General features: G+C 41.3%; 1 long non-coding RNA gene across 2 annotated transcripts; it reads right to left on the bottom strand.

Annotated features, from left to right (window-relative positions):
• Window positions 1-5,993: 5,993 nt before the first annotated feature.
• LOC310847798 lies at window positions 5,994-23,716 on the bottom strand. Of its 2 annotated transcripts, none has more exons than XR_014566023.1 (3): window positions 23,665-23,716; window positions 16,852-17,024; window positions 5,994-6,349 (listed from the first exon to the last, which is right to left on the bottom strand). It is a non-coding gene; the product is annotated as an uncharacterized lncRNA (long non-coding RNA). The 2 variants fall into 2 exon arrangements; XR_014566024.1 differs by lacking the exon at window positions 23,665-23,716 and adding an exon at window positions 18,824-18,990.
• Between the last annotated feature and the right edge of the window lie 1,582 nt (window positions 23,717-25,298).

Genomic DNA, 25,298 nt, shown 5'->3' with positions numbered 1-25,298 from the left:
TCTAAGTACCCAGAATGTACAGTGGTCATTTTGAAACTGATACATGAACTGAATATGTGCATAATTAAACATCTCAAACAGTTTATGCAGCACTTATAATACCCTATGACTTTTACAATAATTTCAACAACCTGGGGAGGCTGTTAGTCCATAGTCTAATAAGACTTCTTTATGGTGTCACAGAAAATAGAATGAGGCTACTTTCAAAAGTTTCATATTTCTCATGGTATGCCACTTTGAACTTTGTGTAGAAAGATACTGTAAAATTGTTTTATGATATTTGATATCATACACTGCAATTATTTTGATGATTGTGGAGCATAGCAGTATGATATGAAGAATAGTCTAAGATATGCAACACAAAGAGATTTTGATAGGAGACCAATTTAGTGTGTTCCAAAGAGTAAGTAATAGACATAGTGAATATTCACAACCTTCCTTTTTCTGTTGGTCTCGTCTAAGTAAACACGGTCTCTTTTGAATGGCAAGTTCCTTGAGGGTAATCTGTACAAGAGTCAGCTGGAGACACTTTTCACAGCTATTGCCACATGCTATCTTCTGACTATGCTGCTACAGAACAGGGGCAGGTAAAAAAAGAATTTCGAATTCTACAAATGGCATTGCACTTATACATGCCTGCTTGGATTAAGTCCCGGTGGGTCTTTTCTCTTAAACAAACAAGGATAGAAAATAACACTCTAGTTCGGTTAAGAAGAAGCAGAAGAAGAGTTTGGATTTGATATCCCGCCTTTCACTCCCCTTCAGGAGTCTCAAAGCGGCTAACAATCTCCTTTCCCTTCCTACCCCACAACAAACACTCTGTGAGGTGAGTGGGGCTGAGGGACTTCAAGATGTATGACTAGCTCAAGGTCACCCAGCAACTGCATGTGGAGGAGCGGGAAAGCGAACCTGGTTCCCCAGATTACGTGACTACCGCTCTTAACCACTACACCACACTGGCTCTCAAAGTTAATGTAACACAGTAGCTTAAAGGTCACATTCCAGGCGGTGGCGGAGCTTCATGCATCCAGGGGGCAGAGAGCAGGCGGGGGGCATGCATCCTGGGGGCGTGGTGCCCAGCGCGGGCGGGGGGCAGCCATGATGGCACCCCACCGGGATTGCGCTGCCGGGGGCAGTGTGCTCCCCCACCCCACCCCTCTTCCTCTGCCAGTGATTCCAGTCAAGGTACAGTAGATCCATCTATTGTGCACATACAGCTTCAGAACCATGTACAAAATCTCTTACAGATGCGATAGTGAATGTTGAACGAAAGGATTCGACCTTCCTGTTGCAGGTGCTTCTGTACTGCAACATTTCTTTTACAGGTTGGGTGCTGCTCATCTTCCCTTCTAATAAAAGTTTCGAATCCAATGGATGAAATTTTGAAAGTATTCCTTTCATTAGTGTACAAGTGGATAATTGTGGCATGATTATACTTCAACACTGTTGTCAAATTGAATGCTGGGCAAAATATCCATACAGCATCATCTAATTTACAGGGAGTGATGCCTTCTGAATAAGCATGATGAGGTGCCTGTCAATCAGGAGCACAGCATTAAATTGAAACTCAGGTATTGCTGTGGACCTCAGGTGAAAATACTAACAGTGCAGCCCTAATCATGTCTACGTAGATATAAGTCCTACTAAATTTAGTGGGGCTTACTCCCAAGTAAGGGAGTTTTGTGATTTCAGAAGCTGAAATAATTAATCAAGTATGTCAGCCTAACTCTGCATACTTTCTTATTCATTCATTTTTATTAAGAGATTTCTATACATCGTTTCACCGAAAATGGTCATAATGCAGTTTACACACATACACGCAAAAACACAAATTAATATAAAACACAATAAGCAAGTATTTTTTTTAAAAAAAATAATAAATAACACAATGAACAGCATCATAAAAACGACTTCACCCATCAGCCCCCAAAAGCCTAACGAAAAGGTGGGTTTTTAATTTGGTGTTTTAAAAAAATTAAAAGTTGGGGTGAGACACACTTCTGTGGGGAGGTCATTTCACAGATGTGTTCCCCAATGAAGTGTATCATAAAACTACCATTAAGGTTCTTGATCTCCACATAACATTTCTTATTTACCAGAAGAGCCTCTTTCGCTGATTTAATGGGAAGGATAATGTGGAAAATAATCCCTCATATATTTGGGCCTAGGGCCTTCAGGGCCATATTTACTAGGGAGTAAACTGCTTTGGAATGCTTACCTCTGAGTAATAAGTTCAGGCTACATATTTGAGACCTGACAAGAAACCAGCCTAAATAATGGTAGAGTGTAATCACAATCCCACATGTGATAATGGTTTGTTTTCACAGTCGTGTTATCACGGGTGGCTATTAAAAGCTTGCAGAAGGTGTAAGGGTTGTGTGATCAGCACTACAGAGCTTCACAGAAGAATACATAAACCTTCATCTTACATGAGTTGATGATTGGACCTTATTTGTTCTGTTGCCATTTCTCGGTGCCTTGCCATTATCTAGAAGCCAGAACCAGATATCAACGAAGTGACAAGGTTTTGGCATCATAATTTAACTTTGCAACGTATTCTCAATCATTTCCTATAACATTGTTTTTCCACTTTCTCGACATAGAAAGTGGTCTCTATAGGCTTACATTGGCATAATTTTGCCATCGTCTTGACATAGTAATATGGTCTCTACAGACTTGAAAAGAAAATTTTGTCACTGCCTTAATATCATAATGTCCTTCACAGATGGATCTTCAGATGCATCACAATCACCACATACATGCACCGTGGCATCATCAAGAAACAGTAGGCAACTTTATCTTCCTATGTGAGAGAAAGCAGTAAATTTTTGCTTGGGGGATGGAGGAGGACAATTATGTGTTGAGCATGATCAGCAGAGATATTCTGTGTTATATTTCCAGCTTCAAAACATTTTGAGCATATATTTTTAACGAACGCTGAAAACACATGCAGAAGTCTAACCCGTGTTCCTACTTTTTACAGCATTTGAAATGTATTCAGCTCTCCAGAGAGTATTCTAATATTTTCCCTGATGTTGTGGAATAGCTCAAAAGGCTTGGTAAGATGGCAAATAATACTATTAAGGTTGCAGTCCTGTGCACACTTACCTGGCAGTTATCTATTGAACTTGGTGGGCTTTATTTATAAGTAGACGTAACTAGGGTTGCACTGTAAATAAATATATATGAGACATTTACAGTCCAATCCCAGATATGTCTACTCACAGAGACAAGAAATTCAGCAAGCATGCTTGTTTAGATAAGTTTGCCAAAGCTGCGATTTGGTGAAATATTACTAGTTATTTTAGATTAAGGCTTGGATTAAGGCAGTTATTTCAGATTTAACTGAAAATTGAGACCACCTTTGCCATTTGGTGGTCTGAACATAATATGGCCTGGAATTAATTTTCTACATTCCAGTACAGTATAAGAGTCTTAATGGCAGGCCTTCATGTCAAAATTAATGCTCAAATCAATTCACAAACTGATTGAATGATCTTATTCCAATTAAATCATAAACCATAATGCTAATAACAGAAGCAGTATATCACAGTGAGTGTGATGCATCAGAAGATGACTGGTTCTGATCCACTGACATTTTTAAACATTTAAATCTCATTTGAACTGGTGCAGTTGTCACTAGATCTCAGCTATTCTTTGAAATAAGTGGCCAGGAAGTGTCTACCTGCACAACTCATACAAAATATTGGAGGTGCTGTATCATTCTAATCACAGAGGATTCATGAATCCCCTTTCCTGACATAATGGACTCAGCTAAGGTAAAGGTAAAGGGACCCCTGGCCATTAGGTCCAGTCGTGGCTGACTGGGGTTGCGGCGCTCATCTCACTTTATTGGCCGAGGGAGCTGGCATACAGCTTCCGGGTCATGTGGCCAGCATGACTAAGCCGCTTCTGGTGAACCAGAGCAGCGCATGGAAACGCCGATTACCTTCCCGCCAGAGCGGTACCTATTTATCTACTTGCACTTTGACGTGCTTTCGAACTGCTAGGTTGGCAGGAGCAGGGACCGAGCAACGGGAGCTGACCCCATCGCAGGGATTCGAACTGCCGGCCGTCTGATTGGCAAGTTCTAGGCTCTGTGGTTTAACCCACAGCGCCTGCAAATAAAATGTTTTAAATGTGTTGTGCAGTGCAATTTGCACATGTGATACTAGATGGTGACAGTGAGCTATGCAAAATTCAATGTATTTTTCAAAACTTTTTATAAGAGCATTTTCACAGTGTTTTTCATATGTGTGTAGATTCCACCGATGATGAACATGGGAGTTCACTACACTACATTACAACCAGTTGCAATAATATCTTCCCCAGCTCTAAAGCTGTGAGCAGGGAGTACTTTTGTTCCATTTTCCTGACATTGCCTTACCTGATTTTTTTTATGTTTTATGTAATGTTTCAAATGTCATAGAAGCCACTTCTAGAAATCTAGCAGAATCTAGTGGAAATTTACTGCTCATTTCTGTGTAAATTCTTCCGGGGGGGGGGGGGGAATCCATTTGCAGCCCTGTTAAACTGGAAAATTGTGGGATGAAATTAGGGGTGGTGTCCCTGCAAAGAGGCCTTTCCTGCTGTTTTCATGGGTGAACAGAAGTGTGCATTCAAACTAAGTGGAGTAGCAACATGTCATGTCTGATGACGTTCATTGCCATGTCACACCACACCCACTGGTGTGAATGAAACTTAGTGGTCCTGTATCTCAAATAAAATGCCACAGTTTCACAATGCAACTGGTGTTGCAGTGCAAAGGGGACAGCAGAAACCAGGACAGGTGTGCTATAACCAGGAAAATGCAATAATCCTCACATCTGAATGCACTCTAACTTTGCATAAGATTGTACAATGTGATTGCTAAAAACAGAATAACTATTAATTATATAGCCCTATAAGCTAACCAAATATGTTATTCTTCCATTGAGCAGTGGGTGTTGTTATTATTCATTCATTACCTAAGGACAACAGAGGCGGATTTAGGGGAGCACGACTGGTTCAGTTGCACTGGAGGCGGAGCCTTGGGGGCACTGCAACTATGCTGTAGAATGGAAGGTGAGAGAAGTGGAGAGGGAGAGGGGCAATGAATTTTGCCATTGCACAGGGCTCCACTGAAATTTGAAACCCCAAGGTCTGCCATTGAGGACAATCAAGATGAAATTATTTTCTTCTGTTGTTACCTCACAAATAACACCGTTTCTTTGTAAAAAGCATGCTGGGGCTGCCTTATGTATGCATAATAGGTGTGTATAATAGTCTCCTGTTTCTTAGCTTTTTGTGCAGCTATAGATTCTACAGACATGAAGGTTGACAGTTCCTTCCATGCAGTCTCATCCAGAAACCCAGCCAAACTGCAGTGTTAAGACTGGGCTGATTTAACACCATTGATATCAATGCAACTTTAAAATAAAATTCAAATAATGTTATATAAGTGGGTTCTGGACTGTACTGTAAGGCTGCAAGATTCTCAGCTCACTAATTGTGTCGTGTTTTCTTGAAATCAATGGAACTTACTTCCAGGTAAGTGTGTTTTAGATAGGGTCTTGACATCTCACGTTCTGCATTTTTACCATTCAGTCTGGGAGATTTCTATGACTCAATTTATTTAGTGAGCATGTGGATTTCTTATGGAAATCTGTTTGGCATTTTATGGCGTCCAAAAAACCATTCCTCAAGCTTTGTGCGGAAGGGATATACAGATCTCTTAAGTCTACAACTTAAGAGGTGTGACCCTAATTAAATGAGAACAGAGATTTGATTCTTTGCTTCACAGTTTTGCTGAAAGATTGCATAACCGAAACATGATGGATCTTCAATCCGTTTCACAGCAGCAAGACAGGAAAACACATTGCAATGTATAATCATACTGTGGTTTAACAATGTACTATTTAAACAACATTACAGAATCTGCAATAACATATGAAATAACAGCCAAAGTGATGATGTTAAAAACAGCAATTCGTTTATTTTATTTCTGCTACCAACGTTTCCAGGATGTTGTTTTTTATGTATGTAAATTTGCAGATTTAGAGTTATTTGGGTATGTTTGCTTTTTGTTTTCGCAAAATGTTGTTTTGGTTCTTTTTAACAGATACTGTCAGAAAAGCTGATGGTGAGCATTAGTGCAAATATTGCCAAAAGAAATATTCAAACGGCTGAAGACGGATGCTCCCAAACAGCAAACATGAAAAGCTAGATTCTTCTTTAAAGTCTCTCCATGTCTTCCTCTCTGCCTGGGTTCTTTCCTCTTTTTCTTCTTAATGCCATGTTGGAGTAGATCCTGCTTAGCCTCCAATCAACATTTCAAGCACTGGGATCATGTTTGATATTGTCAGATGGCCTGGAAAATTAAAAACCCAATTAAAGGCTCAGCACGAGGGTCAGCTCTTCTGCATATCAAAAGGCCTCCTCTGGCTATTCTGCTCAAATTGTATCTGTTAACAGCTCACTTTGCAGAAAGTGAAATAGCACAGCATTTATGAGTAATAAGTACCTTCCAGCTGATACATTTCAAACATAAACCACTTTCATGGCCCCGGCAAAAAGTACAAGTCATAATCAAATTGTCAATTTTTTCCTGTGAGATGCATGGATCTATTGTAACTGTGATTGTTAAAGAAGGCAATGCATTTTATTCACATGTTGGGAAAAAAGATGCACAATTTCCCTACAATTAAAGATTTTTTGTCACATTTTTACTGCCTTTCCTTTACATTTCTAAATAGTTACTATAATTGATTTTCGGGTTGCATTCATTTTTTTTTCCTTTTTGTAGAAGAATCATTTATAGTTTTTATGTAGTGGAAGAAATGGTTGAAGTGAATAGCATTTTTGTTTAGCTGGGGTATTAATGTTCACCCAAATGTTTATAATGTGAATGTGCAAAGCACTAAAAGCTTTCGAGCGAAATGCAAATTAGTAGAGCACTCAAATGACATTTTTAGAAGGAGTTTTCATCTGTCAATGTGGCATAATATTAAGTCAAACTAAAGTCACTACTTCAGCTACTGGCCATTTGAAAAAATTTCATAAGATACTAGGCTTGACAGAAAAGAAAACAAACTACATAAATATTTTTCATCATATTATATTAACCAAGCAGCTGCTTTAAGATTCCACAAGTTAGCATATAATGTCTCCCTTTAGAATATATTTTGAGTATATGCAGTGTCAAAAATCTAAATCCCTGGGTTTTGCATAATGCATTAAGGTCCACATCTGAGACAGGAAAGATTTTTCAAAGCAATGTCATGTGATGTAGTAGCACGAGCCCTGATAAGGGGGGGAAATTCCAGGGAATTTTAGAAGTGGGAGGGAAGAAAATAATGCATTTTGTTACTTGGATTTGTACTGCAGGGTACTACGAGAAGCAATTTTTAAAAAATCTTTCTGTTTTAGTGTAATGTCAGTAGCTTAGATTCTCCTATTACATCGCCTGTGTGTGTGTGTGTGTTTATATATAAAAAAGAAATAGACACCTAAGACTGAAGTGACATCAAGGACTTAAGGGACATTGTGCTTTAGACAATGCAACGTGCTCTGAAAATAGGTAGTCCCTTACATTCCGTGGACCTGTGATATTCTCTGAGAAGCCTTCACATTCCAATTAGTAACCTCTTCTTGTTTGGGCTGGCTTGCTGGAATGAAGCAGGTAACTGATACTTTTAATGCAACAAAGTATTTTAGTAATTTATATTTAAATTGTCCTTTTATTCATGGGTGGTAATTTTCACACTTTTAAACACCTCTAGGCTCCTGGGTTAGGGCGCATACCTGCATGCATGTTTACCTGGAAGGAAACCACACTCAATTCAATGGGATTTAGGCTCAATTAAGTGTGCCTAGGCTTGCAGCTTGGCAGCCCAACCCGATAGTGTTTACTCAGCAGCAAGTCCCAGTGAGACATATCTAGTAACTTTCTCAGTGATCCAAAGCTGCATGGCCATGTATACACGGAATATCCCCTGATGCCAAACTGAATAGTGCAGCCCCTGAATTCGCACAGACATTCATGTTTATATTAGAGCTCAGAGCGCTCGTGAAAGCTGCTGGATTCCTTCTGATCAATTCATGTGACGCATTGATATTTTTTTATCAATAGGACACGAGGCCACACGCCCTTTTCAAAACCGTTTGTCACAGTTACAAAAATGAAGAGAGGCCTGTTCTGCCACGCTGAATATATTTTTAAAATATTAATTAATTAATAACATGATCTTTCCAATGAAGTGTAGCGTAAACAGGCTTCTTAATTTGGGACACAATTTGGAAGTAAAAAGACAATAGATTTGTGGGGTTTTTAATATTTTTAAAAAAGGAAAGATAAACATTTCTAAATAAACTCTCCTCTGACGGCTTGATATAGTGCTTCTGAAAGTTTTTTTTTTATTAAAAAAAATTGCCATAATGGTACAGCAGAGATTTAGCTGTGTTTTATTCCTTTAAAAATAAAAAGTCTCCTGCAGTGCACCCCATCATGGCCACTTGGGAAATAATGGAATTGCTGATAGACCCCCTTAGCCAACATGACACTAGTGGGCGCCATCATAATAACTTCAGATAGGCTGCAACTTATTCCTATTAAAGGGCAGCATATTGCATATTAATAGACAATTTAAAATAATTACAGGCTTTAATATTTTTCGGGGAATGGTTGCTTGTCTCCTGAAAGTTTCACACTTCTTATAGAAAAGAAAGCAAATGCTTCTTCTTCTTTTTTCCCCCTCCCAGAGAAACAATGTATAATAATATGTCAGTAAAGATTGAGCAATTTTGAGTAGTGATGGGTGAAAAGGACATTATGTTCTTTTTTTCTTGTCATGGTCTGTATTTTTCTGTCAGTTGGCAAAGGCTGCACTCAGCAAGAAGAAGCTAAAGACCTGCACTGAGAGACGTGAGGGTGACAGCTAACCTGACAGGTCAGAAGATGACTGCAGAATTAGCCTTACTTTAATTCTCACTAAAATTCACAGCTTCTGACGAGGAAATGGGAAAAAGAAATTTCCTTACACATTTTCTTTTCATTTCGTGTGCAGATTATACATATTCTGCTTCCATTAACAAGATGGAGATTGTGCTTTATGCAGCTCTATATTTAAGGGCAAAAGACCAAGAAGATGACAAGAATGACCCCTCTCTTGTCTTATGATCACTGCCAGTTTGACATGACACTAATTAGACTCCCTTAATCTAAACCCAGTTAGTTCTGCATGCTTGCAGCAAAACCACTGCAAAACCCGAACATAAATTGCCTTGGGCCTTTGTCTTCACACACATGCACTTACACACACACACACACACACACACACACACACAAACTTACCTTATCATTCATAATCCAATCACAATATTCCTAATGTACAAGCGTTCAAAGAATTGCAATTCTCTTATTTCTAAAATCTCAATTGCCTCTGATTGTATAATAAAGGAAAGAATAGGCACTTGCATGTGTGTGTTTGGTCTAAATTGTCTCCCCGACCCATTGTTTTTGAAAATTCTGTGGATGAATTGAATATCTTGTGGGTGAACATATGTAGCATTTTCATGCAATGTCACTGTGCCAATTGATTAGATATTGTGTTTATGCACTGAACACAAAACCTGTTTTAAATAATTGCTATAGGGCAATGTTAATGTAGAATGATCTGTACTGCCATAGCGTGAGACTATCATGAGCAAAGAAAACACAAGAATATTCAATATTCAATAGTGAAACAGAGGGGCCATGATCCAACATAGAACAGTCATGTTTGTCCATTGATGTAAATAAGCTAAAGCGTACCCAACTCGTGGCTTGTTGTTAAGCAAGAAAAAGGATAATTGGACGTTGAGGGGAGACCTGGTGATAGCACACGCCTGCAGTCTTTGCGATCTGATTTATTGTTTTTGATTTTAGAAGTTCATTGGTCATTCACACAGATTTCTGAGCCACACTTTTATTTTATCACCCCAGGGAAACTGTTTTGGGATCGTAATGCAGTCTGAAGCTGCTGTTGCTGCATATGCTGAAGTCATCCCAAAATAGCTATTTGTACCCGAGTGCAAATGCAGTTTTTAGTAATGCAATCAAGTGTTAAGGAAAAGTGTGATTTACCAATTCAGACTGACCTCAGCCCAGAAATGAGCAGCCCGGCGGACCAAGTTGCTGTTGGTTTCTGCTTCCTTCACTGAGCAGCGAAGTGCTTGTCACAAGACAATGTTTACATTCCACAGTCAAGTGCTGTTGGGTTTTCTCACGGGAAAGGAGACTGGATGTGACGTACACTGGTTTCCTGTTTTTCACTGTTCTTTGCAGTTCAGTGTGATTCTCTCCGTGCTTCAGAGGAGAGAGGATGCCTTTCTCTGCTCCGGCAGAGGGAAAATGTTTTTCTGTAAATTACCAGCTTTGAAGTGTAAATAAAGTAATATAGAGCATGTTGGCACGTACTTTTCATCATTCCGCTGTGCACTGGACACTGCTTATCTCCAATATTTGGTTCCGGGCCCAGAAAAACGCAGTGTTTTGAGAATGGACTCCAGAAGTCGGGCTCCTGGCAAAGGAACAAAGGAGCAAAGAATTGGAGTGCCGGCAAAGGATCGGAATGCAGAGGGCCGGATCGGACGATATCTCTGCGCGTCAAGATGATTTGATGAGGTACGTGCTACAGCTCCGGGCAGCCTGCCAGCTTCTAATTAATGGCTTTATGGCTGGACTTTGAACTGTTATAGCCGGTTTTGCCGTGGCACAGGCAAAAGGCTAGAAGGATAAATTTTTCCTATGCTGGGGGAAATCGAAAGTAAAGCAGCTGCAGCAGTGTCGCAGCATGAATTTAAGACAGCAGAGAGAACTTTCACTTTTGAACTTGCCTTTGGAATGCGGTTTGAAGCAGCTGCAGATAAGCAAAGCAGTTAAGCAGAAAGGCACAGGTTCACAGGCAGAGGCTGGAAATCGAAAGTACTTTTGAATTTGCTTTTGGATTGAAGCAGCTGTACACAGACGCAGCTTGTATAAAGCAGCCTGATTTAAAGCAGCAGAGATGACGCAGAAGGCTAATGCCAAAGTCATGATGGCTAGCTGCAGAAGGCTGGATGAGGCAAGTGGGGAATTTGATGCCAATCAGCCAAATGCTCAACTCACAGTAGCCAGTGATACTGCCATGATTCTGAATGGAGCAGACCGCCAGGGTGATAGCTGCATGGGCAAGGGGGAGACTTCACAGACGTCATCCCATAGTGCAGTGGAACCACCAGATGGCGCCAAAGCTTTGAAGGCAGTGAAATGCTACACGTGTGGACGTCTAGGCCATATGAAGAGGGAATGCAGATATCCCAGGGCCAAGACAGAGGAGCGCAGCGAAAGCTCATCGCATGGAAAAGGCCGAGGCAAAGGTCCGGTGTCCAGGACAACACAGCACAAGGCAATGGTCTCACGCTTCACTCCAAAAGTTGCAGAGGTCCAGAAGACGTCTAGATCTTTCTTCGTTGTTGATTCAGCGGCGACCCACCACATGTGCAACGATAAGCGACTGTTCGTGTCTTTTACACCGCAGGAAGGTGCGATTCACCAGGCGGATGACCACACAATCCCCAGTAAAGGCTACGGAACTGTTGTTCTTCACAGTTTGGACTTATCGATACAGGATGTGCTTTATGTGCCAGATGCCAAGCATAATCTGCTCAGCGTTGGACAGCTGAATGAGCGGAAAATTGACGTTTCCTTTAAGAACAAAAGGTGCATCATCACAAAGAAAAATGATTATGTATTGCATGCTGAATATGTTGATCGTTTGTATGTTTTGTATTTTGATGATGTTGTGCAGGATGACACTTGTTGCATTGCAGGTTCTAACAAAAGTTTGCATGCAGAATGTATTCACGATTTTCATCGAAAATTTGGTCATTTGCATTTTGAGGCAGTATCTAAAATGCCTGCCTTGGTTGAAGGTATGACTATTAAACCCTGCAGGTACCACATGAAGTGCAAGGCATGCGCAGCAAACAAGGTAAAAATGGCTGCGAAAGGTAAGGTGTCTAGTAGGCAAGCTACAGAACCATACCAGGTTGTTCATGCTGATTTGGTTGGACCACTAACGCCCTCTTTGGGTGGAAACAGGTACTTCATGGTTCTCATTGATGCATTTTCCAGGTATATTTATGTGTACAATCTCAAGCAGAAATCAGAGGCTTTTCCTAGGTTCAAGGAATTCTGTGCTTGGTTGGGAAATGTGCATGGTAAGAAGGTAAAGACTCTTTTCAGTGATCGCGGGGGAGAATTCACTTCTCAGCAGTTTGAAGCTTTTCTGACTGAGAAAGGAATTCAACACGATTTGTCTAGTCCTCGCTCGCCATGGCAGAATGGACTTGCGGAACGAGCAAATCAGACATTGCTTCAAGGGTTAAAAACCTTGCTGCATGATGCCAATCTTCCAGAGAGTTATTGGGCCGAAGCTCTCTCGTGTTTTGTTTACAGTTATAATCGCAGGTTATCTTCAGCGATTGGTTGTACCCCCTATGAGAAGATGTTTGGCAAGAAGCCATACATCAAACACATGAAAATTTTTGGTTCTGACATGTGGGTTCACTCACCACAAAGCTCCAAGTTAGACAAGCGTGGATTGCATGGTATCTTTCTAGGTTATCAGAAAGGGTCTTACAGAATAATGATGACTGACTCTAAGGCAATTAAGCTCACAAGAAGTGTTGAGTACAATGCCAAGTGGGGGGAGAATGTGGGAATTTTCCAATGTTATCCTGATGACAGTGATGAAACTGAGGATAGTCAAAAGCAACCGCAACAACCCACACCCACTGATGAAGGTTCTGATTCTGAGTCTGAAACTGAATCGGGTGATTCAGAGGATTTCAAGAGTGCGAAAGCCTCTATGCGACCCTCTGAAAGCTCTGATCAAGAATTGGAGGAACCATTGTTCACAATAGGTCACTTTTCTCCTAAGAAGGAAGAGGAGAGTGTTGAAGACTTAAGGCTAATTCGCAGGTCACAGAGAGCAACAAAAGGCAGACCTCCAAAGAGATTTGCTGATGAGTTTGCCAAGATAGCAGTAACAGCTGTTAAAAGCTCCAAGAAGGTGTTTGAACCTTCAAGTTTCCAAGAAATCCAGGATTTGGATTCAAAGGAAGCTGAGCCATGGTTAAATGCCATGAAGGCTGAGCTTGATTCCTTGGAAAGGAACAAAACATGGGACCTTGTTCCAGTAGTTCCAGGAATGAAACTGCTTGGAAGCAAATGGGTCTTCAAAGCGAAGACAGATCAAAATGGCAAGATAGTCAGACACAAAGCCAGATTGGTAGCCAGAGGTTTTGCACAGGTACCAGGTGAAGACTATCACGAGACCTACTCACCCACCGTGAGGTATGAGAGCATTAGGCTTATGCTCAAGCTAGCTGCAGAAGAGAATCTACACATTAGTCACCATGATGTGAATACAGCTTTTCTGTACGGATCTCTAGATGAATCACTTTATATGCTTCCACCTGATGGCGTACAGGTAAAACAGGGATTTGTTTGTGCTCTGAAAAAGTCCCTTTATGGTCTCAAACAAAGTGCACGGTGTTGGCACACAAAACTCACTGAAGTATTGTTTTCTCTAGGTTTTAAGCAAGGGAAAGCTGATCCATGTGTATTTGTCAAAGAGGAGGGGCAAAAGAAACTGTATTGTTTGTTTTATGTTGATGATCTTTTATTCTTTTGGAAGGATGTCACAATGTACAATAACGCCCTAGCTCAACTGAAAGAGCACTTTGACATGAAAGATCTTGGTGAGGTAAACAACTACCTATCTCTGGAAATAGAGAGAGATCAAGATGGTAACATTCTAGTACACCAGTCACGTAAAATTGCTGATGTGTTAAGCAAACTAAACCTGATGGATGCTAACCCTGTAGACACACCGATGACAACAGGTTATCAGGTAGATGACACTGGAGAAGCATTTTCTGATACTACACTGTACAGAAGTGTGCTAGGCAAGCTAAACTTCATTGCCAGATGTTCAAGACCAGACATTGCTGTTAGCTGTAATTTGCTAAGCAGACAAGTCAACAATCCTACTGTTAAGGATTGGAAAGCTCTGAAACGCATAGCGCGGTATTTGAAAGGCACTATGCATTACAGACTGAGATTTAACAATCAAAAGTCTGGTGGTCTTGAGATATTTGCAGATGCAAGTTTTGGAAGTGACACTACAGACAGGAAAAGTACGTCTGGAGTTTGCTATAAGTACAATCAGGGTCTATTTGATTGGTCATGCAAGAAGCAAACAACAGTTAGCTTAAGTACTTGTGAAGCTGAACTGAATGCACTGTCTTATTCACTTAAGGATTGTGAATGGTTGTTACAATTGTGCAAAGACATGAAAATTCCTGTCAAGTGTCCAATCCAGGTTTACCAGGACAACAAAGCATGTTTGGCTTTGCTCAATTCTGAAGGTTGTAAGCAAAGCACGAAGCACTTGCAATTGAAGTTGCAACATGCTAGGGAACGTATTCAAAAGGGACTCGTAACGGTGTCCTATATGCCAGGTAATGAAATTCCTGCTGATGTATTGTCCAAGATTGTATCAAGGGATCAACACTGTACCTATGTGCAGAAGTTGGGTTTGTACTGATATTGTACGAACACGCTGCCCAGTGATGTTCACAGAAAGGGGGAGGATGTTGGTTTCTGCTTCCTTCACTGAGCAGCGAAGTGCTTGTCACAAGACAATGTTTACATTCCACAGTCAAGTGCTGTTGGGTTTTCTCACGGGAAAGGAGACTGGATGTGACGTACACTGGTTTCCTGTTTTTCACTGTTCTTTGCAGTTCAGTGTGATTCTCTCCGTGCTTCAGAGGAGAGAGGATGCCTTTCTCTGCTCCGGCAGAGGGAAAATGTTTTTCTGTAAATTACCAGCTTTGAAGTGTAAATAAAGTAATATAGAGCATGTTGGCACGTACTTTTCATCATTCCGCTGTGCACTGGACACTGCTTATCTCCAACAGTTGCTATGGTCTTATGCTCACTTTCCAGAGCATGGATGGGAAACCTGTGCACTCCACCAGACCCAACTAGCATGGACATTGGCCAGAGATGATAGGAGTTTTAATCCAATAACATTTAGAGGGTCATAGGTTTTCTCTCCCTGCTCTAAGGGGTCTCCTACATTGCTTTGTCTGACTGCTAGGTGCAGCTTTTAAAATAAATAGATAAAATCAATTAACAGTTTTGCAAAACTTTGGATTCCCACCCCCACTACTTTCCATGATTATGGGAAAGGCTTGGATTGACTTATGAGGATGATCCTGTAGAAGCAATGATGCTTGCTGGATTGTCCTTTGTAGCTGCGGCATACAAAGCTGCATGCACAACTCAAACCCATGGCTCACTGCTGCAAAGAACAGGGTGATCAAACCATCCCAAAGCCATCAAGAGGAAAGCCTGGGTTGTACTAATCCTGCACGCTATATTTACTATGTGCCGCTATTAGCACATTTAGAAAGAGTTTTCAGTAGCTGCAGTCAATAATCTGCCCTCGTTTTTTTCCTAAATCTTCTTTAATATCAGTTCACTTTCGTTGGCTAGGGACCGGGAGGTAATATGGTTATGAAAACAAACAAATAAATAGGAAGAACTTTCTGACAGTAAGAGCTGTTCGACCAGGGAATGGGCTCCCTTGGGAAGTTGTGAACTGGAGGTTTTTAAGCAGTGTTTGGATGGTCATCTGTGATGGATGTTTTAGTTGAGATCCCTGCATTGCAGAAGGTTGGGCCAGATGATCCTTGAGGGTCTACAGTTCTATGATTCTATGTCTTTGGATAAGGTGGGGGGGGGGAGAGTCAGAAATATTAGTCAATGACTTCAGCCTAGGGATGGGTGAACAGAAGACCATTCATGCAGTCCAACATTCAAAGAAAGAAACTTCTCAGGGATGGATTCAAAGATTTAGCAGAATGCTCAAAGGAGCCTAATTTTCCTGGAAGTTGTTGGACTACAACCCATCATCCTTGACCATTGGCCATACAACATAAGGAGGCACCACATCTTAAATTTTTCAAGTTAATATTTAGTCCTTTCCGAGTTTTGATGCTACTAATTAGGTAAGAGGAAACATTTATGGGGGGGAAATGTTTTGGCTTATTAAGTTTTTCATTGCCCTTTTCTGATGTAAACTGACCTCAGCACTGGCCAACACAACATGAGCGCAGTGGTGGTTTGGCATCATGACTTTGTTGTGATGCGTTGCTACAAGTCTAGGGATACATACACAAAAATAAGTGCACTATATATTTAAAGCAGTATTATGCCACTTTAAACAGTCATGACTTTCCCTCAAAGAATCCTGGGGATTGTAGTTTGTTAAGAGTTCTGAGACTGTTAATGGTAAAGGGTAAAGGGACTCCTGACCATTAGGTCCAGTCGTGGCCAACTCTGGGGTTGTGGCGCGGGGATTCGAACCGCCGACCTTCTGATCGGCAATTCCTAGGCTCTGTGGTTTAACCCACAGCGCCACCCGGAGACCCCTATTTACCTCACAGAGCTACAGAACTTGAAAGTGCCTTCACTTTTGTGCCTTCACAAAAGTCAATCCCTCTTCCCAGGGAACTCTGAGAGCTGTAGCTCTGTGTGGGACAGGGGTCTCCTAACAACTCCCAGCACCCTTAACAAATCATTCCCAGGATTTGGTGGGAGGGAGCCATGATTGTTGAAAGTGACATGATGCTGCTTTAAATGCACAGTGCAGATAGGGCCTCAGTTGTCACCTTCCTTTGTACTCTGTTTACTTCCCTTACCACACTGGCTGATCTTGGAGTCTTAAATTTCAGCAGCGCCCTGAGGGATACCAAAATTCAGTACTCTCTGCCTCTCACCTTCCATTCTCTATCATAGCTGTGCTGCCCCTTGTGGCATCTCTGAGGCTCTGCGCCTGGTACGACTGAACAGGTCGCATGACCCTAAAACGTCCTCTGCTCACCATCACTTCCAAAACCCATGAGTGGAAAATGTCTGGACAGTATCTGTTGGGCTCTGTCTTTTTTAAATACTGGGGAGGAAAATTAAGAAATCATAAGAATGTAGAACAGATGAAAAGGAATAGACATCAGCTGCCACAGGCATATATTTTAAATAAATGTTTGAATTAAAACCGTACAAATGGAGAACAAAGAGACAAAATGCATTTTGCAAACTAAACAGGCTCTGTATAAATTGAGACAAACCAAACCATGCTTCGGAAGTTATTGAAGAGTCCTAAATTCTTCATTACGCCACTGACTGTTAGCTTGTAGAATTCTAGAAATGCACCCTGCAGTTTGCACTAATTGGTGGGAAAAGGAGGTTCTGTGTCAAAGGCAACTAATTGTTTGATGGGAATAGCAAGCTTTCACATTCATATATACCACACCACTATATCACATCATTTTTTTGCATTCAGGGATTTATAAGGAGGTGTTATATTGTGCCACAGTTAATTGTAATGAGTTTATGGGCTCTGGTGCCCATATACATCTTGTTTACACATGGGCAAGGTGATGTTACCAGTGAAAGGGCTTCTAAATGAGACTGTTGGGCATTTAACTAAAGACTTGCATTCTGCATAAGCAGCATACATAAAAGTGTATATTATGCAGATTTTTGAAACCTGTGTCTTCAGGAAGACACTGTTTTGACCATAATGCATTCTGTCATGTGAGATAAAATGCAGGGAGCATTTACATTTCTCCCACTCAGTAAGCTTCTACCACACGGCTTGCATTTTTCTCACATCAATAGACATCTTTTTAAACATTATATTTGTGTCTGTCTCTCTTGATGGCAAATAAAATTCAATAAATAAAATTCCTTATGATAAATAATGCTAGATTTACAAAGTGGCTTTGATAAAGTGTGCTTGGTTTCAGGAGCGATTTGTTAAAAACAAATAAATTTAACAAGACATGCACACAAGCTCAAAATGTATTAATAGGTTGTAGATGATGCACAATAACATAATGACCCAAAAGACCATTTGCACAGTTGTTCACTCTGCTTAACTTACTGCCAAATCAGACAATTATTCAACAGAACCCGGGCCTGTTAGCTATGCAGAGCAGATCTTCGTCTGGCTGCTGGGTTAACAAACCAGTAGCTTTTGTGGATCTTCAATACGACAATGGGGCACGCTAGCATCAAAAACATCAAATATAATGTGGCATGTAGAAAAGACATTACAGGACATTAAACATTGGTACCGATTATAAACCACACTGTGTACTATGGTAAAAATGCATAGTAATTTACTGTGGTCCCAATCCTTCTACCTTTTAGAAAACAAAAAACAAAAGAAATAATTACTGGCATCATGTAAATGCACATAGTTTTCTTTGATATTCTCATGTTATATGCAACATACTGCATTTATATATTAAGCACTTGGGGCCAGTTCACAATGTCAAACTGAAAAGGCTAACAGTTATTAAGTCAAAATTAGGAAACCATACTAAAAATCTAACAGATGAAATCACCTAAAGATTTAGGATTAATTTGCCAACTCTTTCCTTAAGATCCAATACGGCTTTTTACCATCTTTGTGCCAAGTCCTGCTTAGACTAGCCTGATTATTTTACTAGACTTTTACTGGAATATTTTTCCTAGCCTATTAACAGACTTCTATTATCTTAGTGGGTTATATTAATGGACTGTGGGTTGGTTGGTTTTTTTTAAAGACATCTACTGAATGTACTGGTAGAGGGACTGGTCTCTCTTCCTTTACCTATCAGCTGTGTTTTCCCAGTGGCCATGGAGAAAAGGACTTGCCTTCCTCCATGGGAAGCATGAAAGCCAAGTGATACGTCCCTCCCTTACCTTCTTCCTCGCTCGCCTGGTTGGGATTCTGTGCCCTTGCCTGGGGACCAGATGAGTAGTTAAATGCAAGCCAAGTATTCATTAACCCTCGATCTCCAGGTGCTGGTGGACTACAATTCCTACCATCTTCAGCCAGCTCAGCCAAGGGACATGGATGATGGGAGCTATAGACCTATATCAGGGGTCCAAAGGAAACAAAATATGGGAATAACCTTTTTCCGAATAGGAAAGTTTCAGATTTGAATTTCTACTGAAATGAGGCTGCATTTTAATGTTGTATTTTAATCCTGTTTTGAAGTTGTATTTTAATCAATTGTTTTTATACCTGGTGTTAGCTGCCCTGAGCCCGGCCTTGGCTGGGAAAGGCGGGGTATAAATAAAATTTATCATCATCATCATCAAAGCACAAGTACTTTGGTGAAGGTTGGTGTGGGGACTGTGATTCAGTCCATTTCCTTTATAAAGAGAAACAAATGGAAATGCTAGGTTCAAATTCCCTTTGGTTTAAGAACGAGCAATGTCTTCTGCTCATTCCCTCATGCTCCAAAACCAAGGAAACAGGAAGTTGTGTTTCCAGCCTCAACTTGTGCACCACGAGAGAGCAAAGACACTGGCCAGGAAACTGAGGCCCTTGGGACCATCCCAGGCCACAGCCTCACAGCCTTGCTCCACGCTCTCCTGAAGTGCTTTTGCCTGGATGCAATGTGTTATTTATGGAGTGGTGACCATGCCTCCGGCTTACCTGAGCAGAGGAAAGAGAGGTAGCAATGCACGTGTGATCTCAATAGGCAGGGATTTCCAAAGTGCAGGCACTGCCTCACTAAACGAGTTCTTAGAAATGCAGAATGGGCATTATGTGGTACCTGTAGCAGTGCCAATTCCGCTGATCGAAGCAATCGAGTGGGCACACATGGAGTAAATCAATCTCATAGGTGGGTGCACTCTTCCCACCTCAGATCAAATCTATGCTGCCAGGTGCCATAAGAAAGCGTCAGAGATAGCACATGATAGTACGCACCCCGGAAATGATCTCTTTCAGCTTCTGCCTTCTGGAAGAAGGTATAGGGTTATAAAGGCCAGGACTAGCCACCTGAGAAACAGTTTTTACGCTAATGCAATTCTGGTTCTAAACGCAGCATAAGGGGTCTCTGTAGTATAGTGTATTTTAAAATGGGGTTTTAGAGTTCTTAGGGGTTTTTGAACGTTTTATGTAGTTTTTAATGTGGTTTTATGTAGTTTTTATGTAGTTTTGTGGTAGTTTTATGTAGTGTTTATGTAGTTTTATGTAGTTTTTATGTAGTTTTGTGGTAGTTTTATGTAGTGTTTATGTAGTTTTTCAATTTCATTGTTCCGCAAGGGACAATGACAATAAAGATATCGTAATCGTAATCGTAATCATAGGTAAACTGGTCCCAAGTTGTTAAGGGCTTTGTATGCTAATAGTAACACCTTGATGTTGCTAACAAAATGGGTACAATTAGCACGGTCCCAATTAGTTAAGGCATACCCAAGCAATCGGGTGAAATTTTTGCATAGCCTTTTAGAGTAACCGAGGGTTGTTTATAAGCTTCTTTCAAATTGGGGGAGGAAACATCCTCCAAATGGTTAAGGCTTTTAAAGGCCACCCAAGAAGAAGAAAGTTGGTACACTTGTGGCACACTCACACTAATTACTAAAGAAGAAGTCAGAATATTTCTGCACCAGTCACAACCTGATATTTGCCTCATAAGGCAGGCCTGCATTCCAACACAGAACATCACAAAACCCATATGTGATGGAATGTTGGTCTCTGTGAGTGTTGTTGGATTTGAGGGAGAGAGACTTCTAGCTGCAGCATGGAAGTCATACCTGGGCTTACAAACTCTTGCTTTGCGGAAGAACCAATGCCCTCCTTGCCAACATAAGCATTGAAAGATGGATTACTGAAAGCTGGGGCTCAGGATCAGGCCAGGGCATAAATGATTTAAATTGATACTTATGCTTTTTAAAAAAGCAGTTCAAAATATAATTACTTTTTGAAATCTGCAGGTATCCAAATTTCTACAGGTATCCAAACTTGCTAGAAAACCAGCAGCTTCTTTGTCATGTAATCTATTTAAAACTCTCTCTCCCCAACTTGGTGGATTCCAGATGTTTTGCACTACAACAGAGCCAGGCTGGCTGGCTGGCGCTGATGTGAGCTGTGGTCCAAAACATCTGGAGGGCACCAGGTTGGGGAAGATTGGTTTAGAAGATTTGTTAATACTACGAACAGTGTTCTGCCTCCCACCCTTCTGCTGACATCTTTGCGAAAACAGTGTACTACTTGCTGTTGCCATATAAATGGTTAAAACATTGAAATGCATTGAAGAACTTATATGCTAACACATCAGCCCAGTTATAATTTGGAGACAATGAATAATATATTTCAGACAAAGTGAAGGCAGCTATAGAATTAAACTAAAATAGAAAAATTACGCCCACAAGGCATTTAAATTTAGGAGCTGAATAAGTTATTCACACATTAAAAGGTTCATATATTTCAAAGAAAGCATTAAAAAGTTTCTTTCTAAGGAAAAAAACTGAGAAACTAACAAAAACTAGGATAATTCTAAACAAGGCCAAAGCTGGGATGGAAACTTATTTAACAGAGCAAACTTATGCGTGCTTCCTTAGAAACAAGTACCACACTATTCAGTGAAAGTTACTCCCAGGTAAGCATTCATAAAGTCTTATAAAAGCTGCAATCATATGTCCCCTTATTCACTTGATGAAATGCTTGTTAATTGCTGTGACTGCAAGGCCAGCTGTTTTGTACCTATAAGTGCAGCAGTTCTTTCACGTGAACTCCTTACTATCAATAAAGCTGTGCTGTGAAATATTTGCTGCCATTGGTGGGAACATCCACTTGATGAGTCGTTTTTCCTCTGATATACTTTGTGCCCAACAAACAGCTGCTCTGGAGGACTGGAGCAGCATGAGATTCTCTGCCGACTCTCAGTTCTGCCTGTGAACAGAAGGAGCCCTTCCATTTGTAGAAGCCTAGTCAGGATCAAAAGCAATGTGATGCAACCAGCTACCCTTTTGTTTTGTATCTTCTGCACCTTTCTATGCTTCATAATGTAAATGTTTTATGTGGCAACAATAGCATAGGGGGGCACACATTTGGGCCCCTGTGGAGGCCCACACCTGAGCAAGAGGCCTACTGTGAATAGGATATCCTACTTTAGAGGACCATCCTCAGGTAGAAGGATTGCCTATTCCAAGGGTGGATCTAAACATGGGGGAGGGGGGACAACACTATGAATAAGCCAGAAATTAAATCATTATAACAAAAGAAAAAACCGCTATGGAAAATTGCATAGAATTTTGTTTTGCTCTCTAGCGCCATCTGGTGTTGTATGCTTATAATGCATTCAAAACACCGTTTTTTGACTAACGTACCTGAGTCCCAAGTCTAGTTTAAAATAAAGGACCATATCAAGAGGGAACAGCTGGGGCTTTGGAGCTGCCCATCAACAGTTAGGAGAGACTGCCCTCCCCTGAGGCATGTTGAGGCAGCCCCCTTGGGTGCTGCCACACAACCCAAATAAGGGAGGCTGCAGTGGCAGGGCAGGGCACCTTCCCCTTTCTCCTCAGGTGGCAAAATGGGCTAGGCTGTCCCTGAAAGCATCTGGAGCAGACTGAGCAGACACACAGGTGTTGTGTTGTATTCTATTTAAAGTAGAATCATGATTTCAAAATTTGCATCTGTACCTAAACAATAGCATGTGCATATTTTATGCAAATCTCTGACTTCATTTGTCCTCTTTTTTGATGATGCATTTCCACTGTTTAAATGTCATGTATGTGGTCACCCTTAAAAGCAGGGGCTGTTGGCCTTTTTCAGCCCAGCAGCTGCATCAACAGTTGACGCTGCCTGTCCCCCTGGAAATCATGCAAAATTGGCAGTGGCCAAATTACACTCGTGCACACACATGCCGCCACCATGCATATAGGAACTTGCATGAGGGCAGGAACGATAAATGCTGCTAAGACAACAGCCAGTGTACCAAGAATGGGAGCCCTTTTCACATTCTCCTAAAGCCTTACCTTGGAAGGGGCAGAGAGAGAGGGAGAGAGAGAGAGAGAGTAACCTCTGTGTACATAAACAGACAGAGAAGTGTCAGGCGACCAGTGTAGATACCTAAACTTTAATGTTGCCCCCTTCCTCTGCTCATCAGATCAGCCTGATGTATGGCTGGAGAGGCAGATCAGATCTCCATCATCATGCTGGGGCTTAGCATTGTGAGGATGGGACTATACCTGGATATTTTATTTTATTTTTAAAAAGGAAGATGGCATCAAGGCCCAATTGTTAGGGAGCAGGTCTTGAAAGACCTACACTGGCTCCCAGTACATTTCCGAGCACAGTTCAAAGTGTTGGTGCTGACCTTTAAAGCCTTAAACGGCCTCAGTCATCTTCGCCCCCATTGTTCTGCCCGGACACTGAGGTCCAGTGCCAAGGGACTTCTGGCAGTTCCCTCACTGCAAGAAGCCAAGTTACAGGGAACCAGGCAAAGGACCTTCTCGGTAGTGGCACCCGCCCTGTGGAACGCCCTCCCACCAGATGTCAAAGAGAAAAACAACTACCAGGCTTTTAGAAGACATCTGAAGGCAGCCCTGTTTAGGGAAGCTTTTAATGTTTAATAGATTATTGTATTTTAATATTCTGTTGGAAGCCGCCCAGAGTGGCTGGGGAAACCCAGCCAGATGGGCGGGGTATAAATAATAAATTATTATTATATTATTATAAAGAGTTCAGCAGACTGGATAAGGCCCATTGGTCATGGGTTTGCCACCCCTTTACTAAATCCTTTCACCCTGCTGCTTCTTTTCATTGCCACCACTTCCTGTTCGGTTGTCCCTTCTAGGCAACTAAGGGGGAAAGAAGAGGAGCCACCAGCCTCTGGGAAGGTTACACCCAAAGGAAAGGGAAAAGCAAATGGAGTAGCAAAAAGGAAGTCAACCTAGGAAGGGTATTTTGTTCAGAACCTCCCAAACCATCTAGATTTTGTTTGCCACATTGGGAATGTGGCTTTTTCATTCTATTTTTTAATCAATTTATTCTGTCCATTTCTTCCAAGGAGCTCAAGGGGTGTATACATATTTATCCCCCTCATTTTATCCTCACAACAACCCTGTAAGGTAGGTTAGGCTGACAGGCAGGGACTGGCCCAAGGTCACCCAGTGAGCTTCATGGCTGACTGTGTATTTGAACCCTGGTCTCCCAGGTCGTAGCCCAACACTCTAACCACTATGCCACACTGTCTCTCTAGACCTGACAATCTCACTTCTTCCCAAATGCCTTTGCTGAAATGTGCTCACACAGAAATCGGTGGGACTTTAACAACATAATCTAGTTCATGACTTTGTTGTTGTTGTTTAGTCATTTAGTCGTGTCCAACTCTTCGTGACCCCATGGACCACAGCACACCAGGCACTCGTGTCTTCCACTGCCTCCCACAGTTTAGTCAAACTCATGCTGGTAGCTTCGAGAACACTATCCAACCATCTCGTCCTCTGTCGTCCCCTTCTCCTCTTTCCCAACATCAGGGTCTTTTCCAGGGAGTCTTCTCTTCTCTTCTCATGAGGTGGCCAAAGTATTGGAGCCTCAGCTTCACGATCTGTCCTTCCAGTGAGCACTCAGGGCTGATTTCCTTAAGAATGGAGAGGTTTGATCTTCTTGAAGTCCATGGGACTCTCAAGAGTCTCCTCCAGCACCATAATTCAAAAGCATCAATTCTTCAGCGATCAGCCTTCTTTATGGTCCAGCTCTCACTTCCATTCATCACTACTGGGAAAACCATAGCTTTAACTATATGGACCTTTGTGGGCAAGGTGATGTCTCTGCTTTTTAAGATGCTGTTCATGACTACTCAGAAGTAATTTGTTTTGAGTTCAATGGTTTTTACTTGCATGTCAGTGTGTATAGGATTGTGGCATAAACTGGCTACTTGGGCTGGATAATGTCTCTTCTTTTCCTTTACATGCCCATAACCTATTATATTTTGCTAGATGTTTGCTTTCCCCGCCCCCCAATAAGCATATCCCCCATTATTTATTTCATTCCTCGATTTAATATTTGCCTGATTCCTCCCCACTCGGAGGATGACAATGAAGATTAAACTCTCAGCGTGGGTCTCCTTCAAAAGCAGTGCCGAGCATAAGGATGCCATTGTTTTTCCACAGCAGCCGTTTGTTATAATTCTCGCCTTCCAAAATCTGCACCACTGTAATTTGGTACTGCCTTATAATTAAATCTGTGATTTCACATTAACTGAAATCAGCCATTTGGAGAAAATATGCAAGACTCATTCACTGGCCTTTCTGAATCTCTTTTTCACAATTGCAAACTCCTGGTCAAACAAATTAAATTACCGCAGCAATATGTAACTCATTTTATGCAAATTAAGGTATTAATGTTCTGAATCATATCCATGAGAATCATCTGTGG

Source organism: Podarcis gaigeae, assembly GCF_964106915.1.
Source record: "Podarcis gaigeae genome assembly, chromosome: 1".
Classification (NCBI taxonomy): Eukaryota; Metazoa; Chordata; class Lepidosauria; order Squamata; family Lacertidae; genus Podarcis; species Podarcis gaigeae.
Note: the sequence above shows the minus strand (reverse complement) of the source record. Positions and strands in the feature narration are given on the sequence as shown.